The following is a 16,378-nucleotide window of genomic DNA, read 5'->3' as shown; positions in this document are numbered from 1 at the left end:
ATTCAGATTCTAACTGTGGAAGTAAAACCATTTGCAAATAGACCTTTGAATATATTATTAGTTAAGGTCTGCCCAAGCTGAGTGAGGCTGGGCCTTAATTCAGTATGGCTAAAGTCCTTAGAAGCAAAGAAAAGTGGACACAGAAAGAGAGAAGCTACAGGGAACAACTAGAAGCTGGAAGTCAATGGAACCCAGAAAAGGAGGAGAAGACACTGCCATGTGCATTGCCATGTGACAGAAAAGTCAAGGAACATCAAAGATTGCCGGCCAGCTGGAAGATACAGACCCTGAGAGGAAACAAGCCTTCTAGCCTCTGAAACCGTGAGTCAATCAATTCCTGTTATTAAGCCAAACCATTGCACGGTATTTGCTTTAGTAGCTGAGAAAATAAATCAATGTTACCATAATAAAAAGTTAAAAACAAAACAAAAAAACCTTGAGCTCAGATAAACTTGCCCTCTGTCTTAGAGTTTTTAATTTCTTAGGAATTGCATTGTAGGTTTCTTCTCATTAAAGTTGTGTAATTAAATTTGGAGAGAATTTTGAAATCAGAGACATTTATTTTACTACTCTATCTTTTCTTTTTTTTTCTCCCCAAACATATCTTTAATCCATTCTGATGCCTCCTTATGTCTCCCAATCACCTAGTGCCCAGACGTCATTTTTCAAAATTATTTTTCCTTTTTTAACCTTTTTTGTTATAAAAAAATACTCTTCCCATTGTCTCAGAGGAAAACATCTGAAAAACTATTTCCTACCACTGTACTCACAGTTCATTGTTTAGTCCCTCCCAAGGATATTTACATTAAAAGAACATATTTAAAAACAGTATTAACAAAACTAAGATAAGAAGGAGACAATGGGGTGGGAAATATCAAACATTTGATATTATCATTTCACATACTATGGCAGGCTAGGCACCTGGTTTGTCCTTTTTAAAGAAAACAACAAAAAAATTTAGTTACATATTTAAAAACCTTAAAAGCATTAGTAAACGATAGTAAGGAATTCTCAGACTGACTGAGAAGGAGGCAACCCAGAGAAACAAGTGCAGTACTTCAGCTACCTGTGTTTCTGAGTGCACTGGCTAAATGGTGTGAACCTGAGCACTGGTTCTCATGGGCTTATGGGGCCCACAGAGCAAGAGACAAAGGCCAGGACTTTCTAAAGATAGTACTTAATAGGAGTTCCTCCCCTCACCCCAATAAAGCTGGGACATCAAAGGTTTATACACTCAATGTAAGCATGACCTAGAAATAAACTACCCTTGTTCTGTCTCTGGGGTCTACAAGGAAAATAAATAGTCTGGCCATTTGCATTGAGAAGAGGAGGTAAAAAACAAAAGTTGACTTGCTAAGAGTTGGGAATCACAAAATGGCCCTCATACAGGGCAAATGCACAATGCACCGGAATTGCTTGATACAGAAAACCTCAAGCTAAGAATTTAAAACAGTGTCCCTTATATGACTAGTCAGAAACAAATGCAAATTAAATCTGGAATGTCTTACCATCATTGCAGACTTCAAAGAGCTCTGAGGAATAAAACTCCAAGCAAAGTGAACAGTTCACAGTAAAAAATAACAGAAAACACAAGTTTTAAAAAGGTACCTTGAGTGATTGACAGCAGAAACAAGAGTTACCAGGAATAGGTCCACATATATTTTCAACACAAATTATAAAATTAAAATGTTTACTATGCTTAAAGAAATAAAAGATGAGTTTCAAAGTGTGTGCCAGGAAAAAGAAACTGAAGTACTACTAAACTATACCCAGCAATGGGTAGAAAGGTTTATCCTAATAATTCAAGATTGATGTAGTATTAGGAAGTCAGTTAACATAATTCATCACGTTGATAGCTCAAAGGAGAAAATTGTATATAATCAATAGATGCATAAAAAGTATTTGACAAAATTTAATACTTCTTCATAATAAAAACCCCCAGCTAACAAGGAATAGAAGGAACTTCCTCATTCTAATTGAAAAACAAAACTCTTGAGATACTACATATATAGTTTTTCCAAGAAAATTCTCTAAGCTTGGAAACAAGACAATACTTCTATTCAAGATTGTGCTGGGCATATCAGTCAATGAAGAAAAGCAAGAGCAAGGAATTAGGATTGAGGGGTGGGGGAATTATCATTAATCTGAAATGACGTTGTGTATGTAAAAAAAAAATCCAAAATAAGCCACAAATAAATTTTTAAATGAATGTAAATTTAACAAAAGTTGCTAGATGTATACTCCATATTAAAAAATTTATCACATTTCTATATAGCAGCAGCAAACAGGAAATAAATCTTTATATATAGAGAAAGAATATATGGCTTTTCTCTTTTGAAGCCATTACCGAAGTGGTCGCTGTCAAAATGAAGTTCAATCCTTTTGTGACTTCTGATCTGAGCAAGAACCATAAAAGGCATTTTAATGCACCTTCCCACATTTGCAGGAAGATTATGTCTTCTCCTCCTTCCAAGGAGCTGAGACAGAAATACAATGTTCGATCCATGCCTATCCAAAAAGATGACGAAGTTCAGGTTGTGCGAGGACACTGCAAAGGTCAGCAAATTGGCAAAGTGGTCCAGGTTTACAGGAGGAAATATGTCAGCTACATTGAATGGGCAGTGTGCAAAGGCTGACAGCACCGCTGCCCACGTGGGCATGCAGCCCAGAAAGGTGGTTAACACTAGGCTAAAACTGGACAAAGACCGCAAAAAAGATCCTCCAACATAAGGTCAAATCTTACCAGGTAGGAAAGGAAAAGGGCAAATATAAGGAAGAAACAATTGAGAAGATGCAGGAATGAAAGAATTTTATGTACAGCTCCCATTAAATACTGCTAAAATGAAGAACCTTTTGTCTCGTGTATGATCCTTTGGAACAGTCTCTAGTTAGCAGATCCAACTTCTTTTCCAGTCTTTGGATTTGGAAAAGAAAGTTCAGGTGACGTATACTATTAGGAGGCTGGGGACCCATTCTTGTCCTGATTTCACATACAAAAAATACTGTATAATGGTTTTTTAAAACAGAATATATGTAAGATATACATAAATAAAAAGAATTTTAATATATAATATATATTATACTAAACCCTATCATGGTATTATAATTTATAAAATATTCTGTATATTATATATTTTATAATATATAACTATGTTTACTTATATGTGTATATACTCATGATCTGTATAATTATATAATTACATATTTTATAAAAATATAAAATACATTATAAATAATCTATGTATTTACTATATAAACAAAAGCAAGTATATTGTTATATAAATATATGATATATACATATCCCACCCATATTCTTTTAAAATAATATGAAATAACTAGTAATTAATCTAACAAAAATATGCAAGTCTTTTTAAGAAAAATAGAACTAGAAAATATTATAAAGATGTCTATTGTCCCCAATTTGATCTATAGAATCAATGCACTTTCCTTCAAATCACCAATAGATTTTTTTTTTAATTCTAACATTCATATTGAAGTACAAAACCAAAAACTGCCAATACTCTCTGGAAGAGGATGAATAAATTTGAGGGACTTGCCCTACCGGATTTCAAGACATTTTAAAGCTATAGTGCTTAAGGTAATATATTATTGGTGCTGAGACAGACAAAATAGATCAATGGAACATAATCAAAGCTCAGAAATAGACACTGACATGTGATACATGACAGAAGTGATACTGCAGATGACACAGGAGAGTAAATGGGACTGGGTAAAGTGGGTAATAAAAAATGATATTGTTCTTTACTCTATACCATAAACAAAATAAATTTATTGAGGATTGAAGACCTAAAATTGAGAGGCAAAAGTAAAGCTTTAAAAGATAACATAAGAAAGTATCTGCATCCAAAAAAAGAAAATATCTTCATGGCAACAAAGTATGGAAGGATTTCTTACACAAAAATCAAAAAGACATTGAGGAAAATATGGAAAAATTTACCTTAAATTTAAGAACTTCTGGTCCTCAAAAGACACCATAATGAGAACACAAAGATAAGTCACAAAGTAGGATTTATAACACATATTAATAACAAGAACTGGTGTCTAGAATATAAGAACTACACAAATTAGGAAGAAAATGGCAATAGACATGTGGGAAGAGACATGACCAGACATTTCACAAAAGAAGAAATTAAAATGGCCCATAAGCCACATGAAAACATGCTCAAACTTATTAGTTAACAAGGAAATACAAATGCAATGAGATATCATTTCAGAACCATCAGAGTGACAAAAATTAGAAAATAGGCAATCCCATATGTTGATGAACATTTGTATTAAAGGGAACTCAGCTGTGCTGGTGGGAGTAAAAGTTGGCACAAAAACTTTGGAAAGTAGTTTGACATTACCTCATAAAAGAGCAGGCTCTCTCTCCTGCTGGTCTTGAAGAAGCAAAGTGCTGGGAGTTTTTAAGCCACAAGGCTTAAAAATTCTGCCAGCAACTGGAATGAACTTGGACGCAGATCCTTCCCCAATCAGGCCTCCAGATGAGAATTCGGTCCAGCTGATACCTTGACTGCAGTCCTCAGAGATCCTGGGCAGAGGACCCAGTGAAGCCATGGCTGGACTTCTGACCCATGGAAACTGTGAGATAATAAATGTATGTTGTTTTAAGCCACTATTTGTGGTAATTTGTTGCACAGCATATAAAACAAATACAACTAATAAAACGAATGTAGAAATAAAAATGAACTACAGCCAATGTAGCAACATAAATGAATCTATAAGCATAATTTTGAATGAAAGAAGCAAATCATAAAGAACACATATAGAATGACTCCATGTACATGATGTTTGAAAATAGGCAAAACCCAAACAACATATAATTTAGGGAGGTGTACATAAAGAATAAAACCACAAAGAAAAGGAAAGAAAAAATTAGCACAAAAGATAGGAGAGCAGTTTACTCCTGGGAGAGAGCACAAGGCCCCCGAGGAGAGTCTGTTTTATTAGCAATATTCTATTTCATAACCCAAGTTCACTTTGTAATTATTATTCAAATACATTAGATTAAAAGTATTTTATACAACTTTTTTGTTTTTACAGTATATTTCACAATGAAGATAATACAATATTAAAACCATTTAATTTCTAAAATATACAAAGAACATGCCCATATTTATCACCAGCTCTACTACATGACTCCAGCAAATCTCTCTCTCTTTATGGTGAAGTGTCTTGAGGTCAGACTGACCGAAATTCAAATCTCTTTTCTGTCACTCCTTGCTCTGTATGGCCTTAGCCATAAAGCAGAGTAAATGATCACTATCCGGATACTAGACTTTCCAAATACAAGGGCTATGATAGAACAACACTTGAAAAATCATTTACATTGTCTAATGAAAAAGTAATCATGAAATCAACAAGTTCCAAGTAGACCCATAATTACTGTGTGTTTGTGCATATGCATTTTTTTTTAATTTAAAACTGATAACTAGGACTTCCAAGAAGATGGCTGACTAGTGCAACTTGAGATTAGCCCTGCCCCATGGAAAAGTTAGAGAAGGAACAGGAGGGCAACTGAGGCAGCAATTTGGGAGTGCGGCTGACCTGGGAGAGCCTTCTGCATCACATGCAGCAGCCCTGGTTGCAGAGGCCAAGGAACTGGGAGGGAGAAAGCTGAAGCCTGGTGTGGAGGCATCGAGGTGTGGTGCCATGGGGCATCAGAAGTGTACGTGTCGCACAGCTTCACCCCACCCTCCCTGAGCTCAGCATATCCTTCTACAGCACTCCCAGGCCCACGCATACGCATGGGCCCCCAATCACATCATTCAACTCTGGGAACTGCACTTTTCAGCATTCCTAGAACCGCGAATGTGCACAGCCCTCAGCCTCACTTCCCAGCTCTGAGAAAGAGCTGAACTGCACAGCCAGGTCACATCTGTCCCCAATCCACAAAGGTGTAACACCGACCTGCTGCCATAGCTCTACTCAAGTGTACAAAGGGCCCTGTGCCTTAGACCAGTGCACACTAGGATAACGTACCCCAGACCAGTGCATCCACATGGCTACATCCTCCCCGGCCGCTGGGCACCCACATTCACAAGCATCAGTGTAACATGCCCAACCGGCGCCCATACCTGCTCTGAAACAAATCACCTTACTGACTGTTCCACCCGGTGCTCTGCTCCCTGCTATACAACCATTCCACAAACGCAAAGCCTTAGACTACTGAAAGAAATCAACTCCCAAATACAAAGCCTCAGACTACTGAAAGAAATCAACTCCCGAACACAAAGGCTCAGACTACGGAAAGAAATCAACTCCCAAACACAAAGGCTCAGACTACTGAAAGAAATCAACTCCACAAACGCAAAGCCTCAGACTACTGAAAGAAATCAACTCCCGAACACAAAGGCTCAGACTACTGAAAGAAATCAACTCCCGAACACAAAGCCTCAGACTACTGAAAGAAATCAACTCCCGAACACAAAGCCTCAGACTAGTGAAAGAAATCAACTCCCGAACACAAAGCCTCAGACTAGTGAAAGAAATCAACTCCCGAACACAAAGCCTCAGACTAGTGAAAGAAATCAACTCCCGAACACAAAGCCTCAGACTAGTGAAAGAAATCAACTCCCGAACACAAAGCCTCAGACTACTGAAAGAAATCAACTCCCGAACACAAAGCCTCAGACTAGTGAAAGAAATCAACTCCCGAACACAAAGCCTCAGACTAGTGAAAGAAATCAACTCCCGAACACAAAGCCTCAGACTACTGAAAGAAATCAACTCCCGAACACAAAGCCTCAGACTACTGAAAGAAATCAACTCCCGAACACAAAGCCTCAGACTACTGAAAGAAATCAACTCCCGAACACAAAGCCTCAGACTACTGAAAGAAATCAACTCCCGAACACAAAGCCTCAGACTACTGAAAGAAATCAACTCCCAAAGTAAATCAATCAAGATATCTACATGCAATGAAGACAGCAGAAGATCACAAGAATATCACAGTGCAGACAGACATAGCCCTGCTTAATGACCAAATTAAAACACCAGAGGAGACACAGATATTGGAACAACTAATCAAAGATGTTCATACAACTCTACTTAATAAAATAAGTGGTATAGTAAATGACATAAAGGAGAGCAAGAAGACAGTAGAAGAGCACAAAGAGAAATTCGAATGAATAAATAGAAAAATAGCAGAAATCAGAGATTAAAGACTCTGTTGACCAAATAAAAAACATACTACAGGCACAAAACACCAGATTTGAAGAGACAGAAGAAATAAATGATATAGAGGACAAGATAATTGATTTTGAAGACTCAAAACAGCAAATGGCAAAAAAGATGGAAAAAACTGAATGGGAACTCAAGGAAATGATAGACAAAACAAAGCGCACAAATATAAGAATCATTGGTGTCCCAGAATGAGAAGAGAGAAGTAAAGGGCTAGGAAGAGCAGTTGAGGATATAATGGGGGAAAACTTCCCAAACCTCATAAAGGACATAAATATACAAGTCAAAGAAACCCAAAGAACTCCAAACAGAAAAAATCTAAATAGACCTTTCCCAAAGCACATACAAATCAGTCTGTCAAATGTTGAAGAGAAGCAGAAAATCCTGAAAGCAGCAAGAGAAAAACAATCTACTACATACAAGAGAAATCAAATAAGACTGAGTTCAGACTACTCAACTAGCACCCTGGAGGCAAGAAGGCAATGATATGATATTTTCAAGATCCTGAAAGAGAAAGACTTCCAGCCAAGAATTCTATACCCAGCCAAATTGTCCTTTAAAACTGAGGGAGAGTTTAAAGCTTTCTCAGACAAAGAAGTCCTGAAAGAATTTGTCAACAAGAGATTGGCCCTACAAGAAATACTAAAAGGAGTTCTGCCAGCTGAAAAAAAAAAAAAAAAGACAGGAGAGGGAGGTCTGGAGGAGGGCACAGAATTGAAGAGTACCACTAAGGATAATTTAAAGAATACAAAGAGAAAGAGGGAAAAGAATATATAGATCTGACAAATAAAACGAAAAAGATAAGATGGTGGAATCAAGAAACACCTTTTATACACAGAGTATGATTCCACTTTTATGACCAACATAAAGGTATAATCAGAGACTTATAATACAGAATACAGGGGACTTAGAGACACATAGAAGCTACAGATGGGTGAACCATTAGCTAATGAGGTTGAACTCCAATGTAAGGGAATAGATAGGAGTGAGGATGATTCTCTAGTGGGTCTAGAAGTAATATTACCACATTGAAGATGAACGAAATTGAAAGGGGTTGTATAGACCTACATGTCCCACTGACTCACACTAGAAATATGAATGAGTTCTTGTAAGAATTACTTCAAAGATATGATTCTTGTATAAAGAGTTAAGTCCAGGGCACAGGGGGAAAACTGCTATTGCATGCCATGGGCTATGTTCAAAAGGAAACCATCAGCACCACCACAGCAAAGGCAAAGGTAAATAATGGGGTGAGGAACAAGGGTTAAGAGGAGGTTTAGATTTCCTATACAATGAGGGTGTGTTAATTGGTTTTCTGTCTCTTGGAAACAATGAAATTATCTAAAATTGAGAATGTTGATGGACTATGGCCTTTGGGCATTATACATGATGCCCAATGAATGCAGGTGGCTGAAGGATGCATTCACGGAGGAGTAGATTGGTGAACAAGTTGTAAACTTATGAACGAAGGCTGTGCTGCTATGAAAAGGAACAATGTCGTGAGGCATGCAATGATGTGAATGAGCATGTGGGGCATTTGGTGAGACAAAATAAGCCAGACACAAAAAAACAACAATGGTATGGTCACCTTTAGAAAATGCGTATAAGAAAACAGGGGCCTAGATTGTAAGTTTTTAGAGCAGACACATTGAGTCTGGAGTGGTGATTATTATTTCTGGATTTTGAGAGGCTGTTTTATATATATAACCTGAGATTTAGAGATAAGAATGAAGCTGAACAGGTTGGGTTAAAATAATTCAGAACATAGGGGTAAGGAAGACAGTGTCTATATTTTAGGACCACACATACTCTTTGAGATCAATGGAAGAAAGGTTTATTTGATCTAGAACTGAAATTTTCTGTAGGGCATAATCTAATTCAATCTATCTGTATAGCTTATTTGAACAACTGAAACACAGAGAGCAGAGAATGAGAAAGAGGTCCTTTAATTCTGTATAGATTATTGTAATGCCTGGAAACATCCTAGAGTATATTAACCAGATAATCAAGAAGTATTGGCAAAGTCCCCTGAGGGAGGGGAGAAAGACTATGGAACTATTAAACCTTACCATCAGGGAATCCCCTGATATTGTGTCAAACCTTAGGGACACCCAAGTCAATAGGCCGTGCCCTCAATCATGAGGCTTGCTCTTTTGAAGCTTATGTAGGTAGCGGAGATGCTCAGACTACCTATAGGCATGCCTAAGAGTTACTTCTGGAGGACCTCTGTTGTTACTCAGATGTGGCCTCAGTTTCTCTAAGCCCAACTCTGCAAGTGAAATCATTGCCCTCCCACTACGTGGGACATGAAATCCAGGGGTGAAAGTCTCCCTGGCAGTGTGAGAGATGACTCCCAGGGATGAATCCAGACCTGGCACCATGGGATCAACAATTACATTCTGAACAAATGGGGGGACATAAGTGTAATTAATGAAGTATCAGTGGCAGAGAGAGCTCAAATAGAGTTGAGAGGTTACTCTGGAGGTTGCTCTTATGCAAGCCTCAGGTAGACCTTGCTACCTATCATAACCTGCCAACCCCCACGAGTACCACTCCAGCCTTCCTAAAGAACACCTAGGGCAAGTTATAAGATTCTGCAAGGGTTCCAGGCACTAGAGTAACTTGCCAGAACCCTATAACCTCCAGATGTGTCCCTGGTCCAGATATGTCCTGAAACCTAGCCCAGCATCTCCAGAATATCAGATAGTTCTATCTCCGTATCCCATATTAGTGACAGACCCTTCCAATATCAAAAATTTAGAATTGCCATAGCCCAAACAACCCCAATGAGAGGTACGAAAAGATAAAAGGTGATGGTGTAATTATACATAGGACTTAACAAATGAATATGAATGCTGAATCATTAAATTGATATCTCGTTTAGTCTCCAGTATTTTAGAGCAGCTAGAAGTAAAAATCTATACTTGTGAAATTGTAACCCATGTCAAAGTCTGAAATATGTTCTACAACTAATTGTGGTGCTGTGCTTGGAAATTTATAGCTCTTTTGTGTATATGTTATTGTTCACAAAAAAAGAAAGAAGAAAAAGTTTATTGTGATGATAAAAAAGTATTTAAACCCTCTAGCCTCCTATATTTTGGAGCAGCTAGAAGGAAAAATATGAGAGGATCGTATGTTAGCCCTTGACAAACTCTGGGATCAATCCTGTAACCATTTTTTGAAGAGGGCTTTACTATTGCTTTTTTATTTCTTTGCTTTGTATATATGTTATACTATAAATCAAAAAAGTTTAAAAAAATGATAATTACCAGTCATAGACAGAAACTGGTACTCCCATGTTGTTGACATCATAAGTTGATACATACTTTTGGTGGAGGGGTTTTAAGCATAATAGAAACATGAAATACCAGTATCCTTTGATTCAGGATTTCTACTTTGGAAAAAATTAAGGTTAAAGAAAATAATCCTAAAAAGTCAGAATTAAGGCAATGGGTACAATAATATTTAAAGCAGAATTATTTATAAAAGCAGATCCCGTATTCTTTATGAATTCTCAAAACAGAGCACATTAATAATAAAAATAACATGACAAATATATACCTTGCTTTGGTATATGCATATGTTAAACAACAACAATCAAATGCATAGCAGGAACTAAACATATATTCACATGTTGTTTGTGTGAGTAAAAATAGATGTAGAAGCATTGGAAATGATTAAAAATGGTCAGAGCAATAGAAATCTTTAGGTTTATGGGAATGCAGTGATTATGATTTTAAAAAGTAAGCAAGTACTATTTAATCTGAAGGAATATGCTTGATAGAATTTCAGACTGTGTTATAGACAGATGGTGAAACTGTGCAGGAGGTGGGGATGGGTACAGGAGAGGGGGGCCTCAAATCTCACCACATGGAAGGTTTGTATAATCAGAAGGTTTTCTCTGGGTTGTACAAGCTTTGGAGCCAAAAGGGGAGAATCAGACAGAAGACTTCTCAAAGGGGAAAAAAATGGAAAGACAGTGATTAGAAAAATACTGTTTATAAATTAGTTTCCCCTTAGGATGAGGCTGCTTTTTTTTCTTTCTTTCTTTGCTTCTTTCATTTATTTTTTTCTAAAGCATTTGCAAGTTACTGATTGACTTCAATGTATGAGAAAAGCTCACAGCTTCCCAGGGTAAGTCTGAGTTCCATGTGCCTTGGTCTGGTTAATCTGCTTCATTTCAAAGTTTAACAACCAGAGAACATTGTCTGGAGACCACGAAAAGGTCTCCAGTTGCTTTGATGGCAGCGACATTAAGGTGGTTTTGCTCAGAGAGTTTTTAACTTATCTCATTTACCGAAGCTGAAAAAAGGAATGAAGTGCCATTCCTAACAAAGCACCAGTATAAAAGGCGGCCAAGGAGGAAGAGGAGAGGGCTGCACTGCAGCTTTTCAAATAGAGCTGATTAGAATGATGAATTTTGTTAACCCACACCTATGAGGTACAGGGTGCTCTGCTTAAAGAGAAAGTGTGTTGTGCATCTGAGAACACTATGACCTCACCTGATGCCTTCTTCTCTTCCTTGCTTTCTCCAGTTTTAAACTAAAATGAGAAATAACTCCCTCTCTCCACCATCCCCCACCCCTTGCCATTCATACATCTCAAACATAGGATGACTCTGGACTGGAGAAATCAATGTTTTTTCAGAACATAATGTTCAGATGTTGTCCCTGCCATCAAGTGGTGTATTATACTTTAATCAGCAATACCCTTTGTTGCCTACATTAAGTTATGTGATTTTTAAACCAAGCATTTAAAAAAAGATTTTTTTAATCCAGAGTAGAAGTATAAGCAGTGAATGAGTGTGTTACTTAATTTTCCAAGGTATTAAAATTGCAAGAAATATAAAAATATCACATAGCCCATCAGTTTTTACCTTCAGGCAGCTCATGGATTAAAAAAAGAGAGACAGAGCTTTTTTATCACAAGGTGTATGATCTAATCTCCCTAGTAAGATCATTTGATATCAAGTTGCTCAACCATGCACATGACCTTTCAAATAGAACTCCATCTCCTAATGCTGCAGATGTCCTACAAATGCTCATCATTTGAGATTAAATCTCATATGCATTATTCATATATCCACAAAATAATTTACTAAGAAGCTATTCCCTAATTTCTAGATGTCTTGACATAAAAATAAAAAACACTGTAATATAAATCACTTTAGGATCAAAAGTTTAGATAAAGTCATAAAGTATTTGAAGGAATTAGTCGGTCTTTCCAGCAGCTGTCCTTTCATGTCCCCTGGCAGCAGCAGGTGGCAAGGGACAGGCAGAAACCAAATGCACTTACTGTGAGGCGTGACTTGGGGATGACACCGCTGGCCTAAGGGAGGCACGCAGGCTCTGAGGAATGGTCAAATCGAGGAGCTGTGGCACTGCCACAAGTACCAACACCTTATGAGCTTCACTTAATTTATAGCTTGAAATTCTGTTGGGAGAACAACTTGCAGGAAGGGAGAACAATGAAGGAGGAAGGGCATAGGCACAAGACTTGGGCAGAACTGGATTCAAGGTCCAGCCCATCATTTATAACATTACCCCTCTGAAGCCTTTTTTATTCATCTGAACATGAAAATAAAAACATTAGCAACCCCACAGGTTGCTTGAGGATTAAAAGGACGTATATGTCCTACTGATCATAAAAACAGGTTCCAGAAATGTTAGTCTCCTTCCTTCCCCTTTCCGTGGGTCATGCTGACCTTTCTTATTACATTTTCAATTCATTTTAACTTAGGGGATCCTTAGATTCTTTACTGCCCAGCTGAAGAGATGCAACTGATAACACTGGGCTTTGTGTCGTTGATGAAAGGGCCCATATAGAGTTACCCAAAACATTCTTTTCTCACAGTCATGGTTTGTACCATTGCTCAGAGTTTACAATAAATACTCCATCAAAATTTTTGGATCATCTTGTATGGGTCACTTTTTTTTGTTAGTTACCACTGCTCTGGAGTTTTGTCCTGGTGATCTAGAGATAATCTCATTAGAAATTTGTGCAGACAAAAAGAAGTCTTATAGCTAAAAGCAGGCTGCATAAAAAAGATGGAGAGATTAGGCTTTTGGTGCAAACTGCTTCATTAGCAGGGAGGATATGGATGAGGTAGGGCACTATAAATCTGACATGGCCATCTGTAATGGTCCTTTGTACCTATTCTCTGATGAAGTAGGCAGGCCAGACCTATTTAACAAAATGCTGTTAAATGCTCATGACATCACTTATAAGTTACACGGCACTTTAAGAGTACCACTGAGATGACAAACTGGAATGCAGACACTGAAATGGAGATTTTCCTTCCTTCCTTCCTTTTCCTTTATTCCTTCCTTTTCCTTCATTCCCTCCTTTGTTTCGTTCTTTCAATTTTATCTTATTGCAGAAAGAATAAAAGGCTACTGGCAAAAACACACATATTGCAATAAGAGGAGCTATTAGAAATTAACGAGACTAATTTTTTGGACATACAATCAAGAAATTCCTGTAAGTTTATGCCAAGAACTAGAGAGCAGGACCGAACCAAGTCCAAGCATACGTAGTTCTGGTTTTTCAAACATACTAGAAAGTGACAAAAGATTTGGAGCTCAGCTATTCCATATCATTCAGTTTGTTTCCTTTTGTTAAATTAAAATGAAACTCTAATAATATTTTTATTAACCACCAGCAACTATATTATCCAGTTTTAATAGCTATTTATTTATCTACCTATCCTTCCTTCTATCTGTGTGTCTAATCTTTTATCTGTGTGCAGGCATAGGGCGATTTCTGGAATAATATTCACCTAATGTTAGCAATGGTTATTTTCTGAGTGGTAAGAGGGAATATTTTTTGCTTTATGTCATGTACTTTTTAACTGCTTGAAATTTTTTTAACATTTGATCCCCCATTATTTATTTTTAATCCATTCTTTTCACTCATCTGTCAATATCGTAGATAAAAGGAACATCCGAAACGAGGTTTTCACAATCACATAGTCGCATTGCAAAAGCTAAATCATTATATATTTATCTTCAAAAAACATGGTTACTGGAACACAGCTCTGCAGTTTCAGGCACTTCCCTCTAGCCTCTCCAATATACCTTAAACTAAAAAAGAGATATCTATAAAATGCCTAAGAATAACCTCCAGGATAACCTCTCGGCTCTGCTTGAAATTTCTCAGCCACTGACACTTTATTTTGTCTTCTCTCCTTCCCCTTTCAGTCAAGAAGGTTTCCTCAATCCCTTGATGCTGAGTCCCAGCTCATTCTAGGATTTTTGTCCCACATTGCCAAGGAGGTTTACACCCCTGGGAGTCATGTTCCATGTAGAGAAGGGGAGGGTGGTGCATTTCCTTGCTGTGTTGGCTGAGAGAGAGAGAGAGGCCACATCTGAGCAACGAAAGAGGTTCTCTGGGGGTGACTCTCAGGCTTAATTTTAAGTAGGCTTTGCCTATCTTTTGTTGGTATAAGTTTTACATGAACAAACCCCAAGATTAAGGGCTTGGCCTATTGCTTTGGTTGTCCCCACTGCTTGTGAAAATATCAGGAATTCTCCACATGGGGAAGTTTCATTTTCCCCCTTTCTCACCATTTCCTGAAGGGGACTTTGCAAATACTCTTTTTTTATTTTTAACATGGGCAGGCAGCAGAAATCAAACCCAGGTCTCCAACATGGCAGGTGAGAACTCTGCCTACTGAGCCACCGTGGCCAGACCACAAATACTTTTTTAGTCACTGTTCAAATCACTCTGGGATTTATCGGAACATCACTCTGGACAAACCTACAAAATCTCATGCCCTACTCAAGGTTCCATGCACTCATGGTGTTCAATCAAGCTATCCACATAATTTATACTAGGAAATGCACTAGTCAAAATAAAAATTTTGTACCAAATAAACATTTTTTGCTTTAGTCTCACATATAAGTTAAAGTTTTAAAATATGAATTACCATCTATTTTCAACACCCTGCAATATTGACATTCCTTTGTTCTTCCTCATGCAAAAATATTTTTAAATTTGTACATTTAGTCACTATCATTATACATCCTAGGCATTCCTAGATTATACAATCTCAGTCTTTACCATGTATCTTTCCTTTTGGTTTCATGTGTGCCCCTCACATTCAGCTTCATTCAGTGCACTAACATTATTGTGCTACAATTAGGTAGTATTGTGCTATCCATTTCTGAATTTTTACAATCTGTCCTGTTGCACAATCTGTATCCCTTCAGCTCCAATTACCCAAAATCTACCCTATTTCTAGCTCTTGATGGCCTCTGTTCTTAATTGAAATTCTCCAAGTTCATTCATTAATGTCAGTTCTTATCAGTGAGACCATACAGTATTTGTCCTTTTGTTTCTGGCTAATTTCACTCAGCATGATGTCCTCAAGGTCCATCCATGTTGTTACATGCTTTATGACTTAATTCTGTCTTACCGCTGCATAATATTTCATCATATGTATATACCACGGCTTGTTCAGCCACTCATCTGTGATGGACATTTGAGCTGTTTCCATTTCTTGGCAACTATAAATAATGCTGCTATAAACATTAGTGTGCAAATGTCCATTTGTGTTCTTGCCCTCATGTCCTCTGAATAGATACCTAGCAATGGTATTGCCGGGTCATTGGCAATTCTATACTTAGCCTTCTGAGGAACTGCCCCTGCTATTAGTAAACTCTTTCCTTTCCCCTTTGAGAAGCAGTCTGTGGGGGAGGGGTGCTGGCTCTGCTGCGTGGGGAGCTCACGGTCCTGGGGGGGCTCGCAACTGGTCCAGCTGGTCCAGACTGGGGTACACTCTGTGTCCAGTCACTGATGTGGCCCCAGCAGTTGTTCTGTGCTGTTCCTGGCTATTTACTAGCAGCTCTGGAGGACGAACTAAATTCCATAACTCATTAAGATGCCATTTTGGACCTACTCCACTTGAATTTTTTTAAATGAGCATGTATAGTTTTTGAAAGTTGAAGTTATTATTCTTTTTAAAAAGTAAAATAATATAAAACAATGATTTTCCAGTTACCCAGTTTCTGGTTAAAAGTGAAAAGTATGGAACAAAATTTTCATTGTTAAGCCCTTGCATTTTTTTAAAAATATTTTTTATTGTTAAGCATAACATATATACAAAAAAGCAAAACATTTCAAAGTACACTGTAGTAAGTAGTAATAGAACAGATTTCAGAGTTTGGTATGGGTT

At 37.5% G+C, this 16,378-nt stretch overlaps 1 long non-coding RNA gene and 1 pseudogene across 2 annotated transcripts in view; one reads left to right on the top strand and one right to left on the bottom strand.

Moving 5' to 3' along the window:
- LOC143661567 (uncharacterized) overlaps positions 1–16,378 on the bottom strand; it is a 100,433-nt gene that overhangs the window by 62,448 nt on the left and 21,607 nt on the right. The window contains exons 1-2 of one of the 2 annotated variants that reach the window (XR_013164693.1): positions 12,499–12,585; positions 4,368–4,602 (exon numbers count right to left, since the gene is read on the bottom strand). This is a non-coding gene — a long non-coding RNA (uncharacterized LOC143661567). Of the gene's footprint in view, positions 1–4,367; positions 4,603–12,498; positions 12,586–16,378 lie in introns of those variants that run through there. The other variant, XR_013164694.1, reaches the window with a different exon arrangement.
- LOC143661566 (large ribosomal subunit protein uL24 pseudogene) lies at positions 2,367–2,803 on the top strand (annotated as a pseudogene).

This window comes from Tamandua tetradactyla, chromosome 17, assembly GCF_023851605.1.
Source record: "Tamandua tetradactyla isolate mTamTet1 chromosome 17, mTamTet1.pri, whole genome shotgun sequence".
Taxonomy (NCBI): domain Eukaryota; kingdom Metazoa; phylum Chordata; class Mammalia; order Pilosa; family Myrmecophagidae; genus Tamandua; species Tamandua tetradactyla.
The sequence above is the reverse complement of the archived record's forward strand: the minus strand, read 5'-3'. Positions and strand labels throughout refer to the sequence as shown.